The sequence below is a fragment of the Zootermopsis nevadensis genome, unplaced genomic scaffold, assembly GCF_977971745.1.
Source record: "Zootermopsis nevadensis isolate Lab colony 2312 unplaced genomic scaffold, Znev_1.0 Znev_ptg000238l, whole genome shotgun sequence".
Classification (NCBI taxonomy): Eukaryota; Metazoa; Arthropoda; class Insecta; order Blattodea; family Termopsidae; genus Zootermopsis; species Zootermopsis nevadensis.
Window position 1 is genome coordinate 37894 of NW_028259366.1, and position 4607 is coordinate 42500.

Below are 4607 nucleotides of genomic sequence, written 5' to 3' on the forward strand. Positions count from 1 at the left end.
GCGGCTATGTCCCGTGGTGCGTGGTACTTGAAACCAGTTCTGCGGCTATGTCCCACCGTGCGTGTTACTTGAGTCGCTTCAGCGGCTAAGTCCGAAAATTTCCAAAATGCAGAAAAATATACATAATTGAAGAAAGTTGGCCTTGCTGTGCTTAATAATATCGTTAATAGATTAAAAATAAATTTCCGCTGTGTTAGGTGGGCCTTACTTGGACGGTACGAATTCTGCGGCTATGTCCCGTGGTGCGTGGTACTTGAAACCAGTTCTGCGGCTATGTCCGACCGTGCGTGTTAGTTGAGTCGCTTCAGCGGCTAAGTCCAAAAAATTTCCAAAATGCAGAAAAATACACATAATTGAAGAAAATTGGGCTTGCTGTGCTTAATAATATCGTTAATAGATTAAAAATAAATTTCCGCTGTGTTAGCTGGGCCTTACTTGGACGGTACGAATTCTGCGGCTATGTCCCGTGGTGCGTGGTACTTGAAATCAGTTCTGCGGCTATGTCCCACCGTGCGTGTTACTTGAGTCGCTTCAGCGGCTAAGTCCGAAAATTTCCAAAATGCAGAAAAATATACATAATTGAAGAAAGTTGGCCTTGCTGTGCTTAATAATATCGTTAATAGATTAAAAATAAATTTCCGCTGTGTTAGGTGGGCCTTACTTGGACGGTACGAATTCTGCGGCTATGTCCCGTGGTGCGTGGTACTTGAAACCAGTTCTGCGGCTATGTCCGACCGTGCGTGTTAGTTGAGTCGCTTCAGCGGCTAAGTCCAAAAAATTTCCAAAATGCAGAAAAATACACATAATTGAAGAAAATTGGGCTTGCTGTGCATAGTAATGCCGTTAATTGACTAAAAATAAATTTCCGCTGTGTTAGCTGGGCCTTACTTGGACGGTACGAATTCTGCGGCTATGTCCCGTGGTGCGTGGTACTTGAAACCAGTTCTGCGGCTATGTCCCACCGTGCGTGTTACTTGAGTCGCTTCAGCGGCTAAGTCCGAAAATTTCTAAAGTGCAGAAAAATATTAAATAAAGCGGTTATATAAGTAAGTATGTGTATGTATTCTAACATATACAAAATTTAGTATGATCGGAAATGATTAAGGAAGAGAAAAACTTAATTAAAATTTCTGGCGGCAGCCGAAGGGCCATCCGCCGGTGTCCGCGGCTCTGCCTCTTCCGTGACTGACGAATGCTGAGATAAGGGGGGTCCAGACTATAGTATATGAGCTTGGCGAGCGAGGCTCTCCTCGAGCAGGGGGAAGTCTGAGATTGGACTACCGGCCGCCGGGGACCCTGTCGCCGGCAGGCCATTCGCGCTTCCGCCCCGCGTTGGCTGAGGCAGTTTAGGGCAAGAGTGGCACAAGTGCACCGACCGCCGTGTCCTTTGGGGTCGGCGCCCGTCACCCCGCTCAGTGGCCGGCGAAGACCGGCCGAGTCTCGGGTTCGAGTCGGCACAGGACACTGAGTGCAAGAGTGACACAAGTAACGGCGTTCACGGGCGGCCTCTGGGAGATTGCCCTCAGTACCACCGGGCAACGCGGGGGACTGCAGGCCTCGACCCGCGCCGCTCGATCCCCGTTTAGGGCAAGAGTGGCACAAGTGCACCGACCGCCGTGTCCTTTGGGGTCGGCGCCCGTCACCCCGCTCAGTGGCCGGCGAAGACTGGTCGAGTCTCGGGTTCGAGTCGGCACTCGAGCCTGAGTGCAAGAGTGGCACAAGTGATGGTCTTCACGGGCGGCCTCTGGGAAGCTGCCCCTAGTACCAGCGGACAACAGCGAGGGACTGCAGGCCTCGGCCCGCGCTACTTGCGACCGTTTAGGGCAAGAGGGGCACAAGTGTATCGACCGCCGTGTAATTTGTGGTCAACCCGCGCTGTTGCCTGCGAAGACCGGCCGAGTCTCGGGTTCGAGTCGGCACAGGGCACTGAGTGCAAGAGTGACACAAGTAACGGCCTTCACGGGCGGCCTCTGGGAGATTGCCCTCAGTACCACCGGGCAACGCGGGGGACTGCAGGCCTCGTCCCGCGCCGCTCGATCCCCGTTTAGGGCAAGAGTGGCACATGTGCACCGATCGCCGTCTTCAACGGGGTCGGCGCCCGTCAACCCGCGCAGTGGCCGGCGGAGGCTCCGGTTCGAGTCGGCACTCGATTCCGAGTGCAAGAGTGGCACACGTGACGGCCTTCACGGGCGGCCTCTGGGAAGCTGCACTTAGTACCAGCGGACAACCGCGGGGGAATGCTTTCCTCGGCCCGGTGTACTTGCAACCGTTTAGTGCAAGTGGGGCACAAATGCACCGACCGCCGTGTCCATCGGGGTTGGCGCACGTCAACACGCGCGGTGTCCGGCGGAGGCTCGGGCTCGAGTCGGCCCTCGACTACGAGTGCAAGAGTGGCACATGTGACGGCCTTTACAGGTGGCTTCTGTGAGCCGGCCCTTAGTACCAGCGTGCATCCGCGGGAGACTGAAGACCTCTCCCCGCGCTGCTCGAACCCCGTTTAGGGCAAGAGGGGCACATGTGCACCGATCGCCGTCTTCATCGGGGACGGCGCCCGTCAACCCACGCAGTGGCCGGCGGAGGCTCCGGTTCGAGTCGGCACTCGATTCCGAGTGCAAGAGCGGCACACGTGACGGCCTTCACGGGCGGCCTCTGGGAAGCTGCACTTAGAACCAGCGCGCATCCGCCGGGGGACTGCTGGCCTCGGCCCGCTCTACTTGCAACCGTTTAGGGCAAGTGGAGCACAAGTGCACCGACCGCCGTGTCCATCGGGGTTGGCGCACGTCATCACGCGCGGTGTCCGGCGGAGACTCGGGCTCGAGTCGGCACTCATCTACGAGTGCAAGAGTGGCACATGTGAAGGCCTTAACGGGCGGCCTCTGGGAAGCTGCACTTAGAACGAGCGCGCATCCGCCGGGGACTGAATTCCTCTCCCCGCGCTGCTCGAACCCCGTTTAGGGCATGGGGGGCACATGTGCACCGATCGCCGTCTTCATCGGGGTCGGCGCCCGTCAACCCACGCAGTGGCCGGCGGAGGCTCCGGTTCGAGTCGGCACTCGATTCCGAGTGCAAGAGTGGCACAAGTGATGGCCTTCACGGGCGGCCTCTCGGAAGCTGCACTTAGAACGAGCGCGCATCCGCCGGGGACTGAATTCCTCTCCCCGCGCTGCTCGAACCCCGTTTAGGGCAAGAGGGGCACAAGTGTACAGAAGTCCGTCTCCTGGGGAATCGCGTGCTCGGCTGCCCTCAATGGACAGGCAGAAGCAGGGGTCTGCTCGTAGGTGACTCGGCACTCGAGTGCAAGATTGGCGCAAGTGACGACTTCTCGTGCGGTCACGGTGAGGCTGCCGGCGGTGTCTCTGGCTTCTGCCGCATATATATTCCCGTTCGTGCCCTCCACGTCTTCAGATTTCAAAGTCCCATCCGTGCGTGTTAGGTAGGCCGATTTTAGGGGACCTGCCGCTCGCATTCGGCCGGGTCGCGCTCTCTGAGGCTCAGACGTTACGAGTCTCCCCTGAAAACGCCGCGCTGGCACCTTATTTTGTAGGAAAATTTCACACTTCCTCTAGTTGAACTAACGGATGCGTCGCTGATAAATTGGCCCTTTTTCCGCATAAGACGATTCCTGAGCCTTGGGTGGTGTCTGGATACATCAGGAGGACACAACTGACGGAAGAAAAGCCCGGGTCCGTCCTCCGCCCGGCAGGGGAACGATTTTACGAAAAAGGCCGGCTTCGTTCCCCTTCCCGGCAAGCAGCAGGTGGACGATTTTACGAGAAAGACCGGGTTCGTCCACCTTCCCGGCAAGCAACAGGGGAACGATTTTACGAAGAAGGCCGGCTTCGTTCCCCTTTCCGGCAAGCAACAGGAGGACGATTTGACGTTAAAGACCGGGTTCGTCCTCCTTCCCGGCAAGCAACAGGGGAACGATTTTACGAAAAAGGCCGGCTTCGTTCCCCTTCCCGGCAACCAGCAGGTGGACGATTTGACGATAAAGACCGGGTTCGTCCACCTTCCCGGCAAGCAACAGGGGAACGATTTTACGAAAAAGACCGGCTTCGTTCCCCTTCCCGGCAAGCAGCAGGTGGACGATTTTACGAGAGAGACCGGGTTCGTCCACCTTCCCGGCAAGCAACAGGGGAACGATTTTACGAAAAAGGCCGGCTTCGTTCCCCTTTCCGGCAAGCAACAGGAGGACGATTTGACGATAAAGACCGGGTTCGTCCTCCTTCCCGGCAAGCAACAGGGGAACGATTTTACGAAAAAGGCCGGCTTCGTTCCCCTTCCCGGCAACCAGCAGGTGGACGATTTGACGATAAAGACCGGGTTCGTCCACCTTCCCGGCAAGCAACAGGGGAACGATTTTACGAAAAAGACCGGCTTTGTTCCCCTTCCCGGCAAGCAGCAGGTGGACGATTTTACGAGAGAGACCGGGTTCGTCCACCTTCCCGGCAAGCAACAGGGGAACGATTTTACGAAAAAGGCCGGCTTCGTTCCCCTTCCCGGCAAACCCTTCGCCACCGCGATGCCGCGGCCCTCTGTCCCCCGGACACGGTCTATAGGCGGCGTATCGTGGACACACTGCAACCGACTCACTCGTAGTCCGGGCG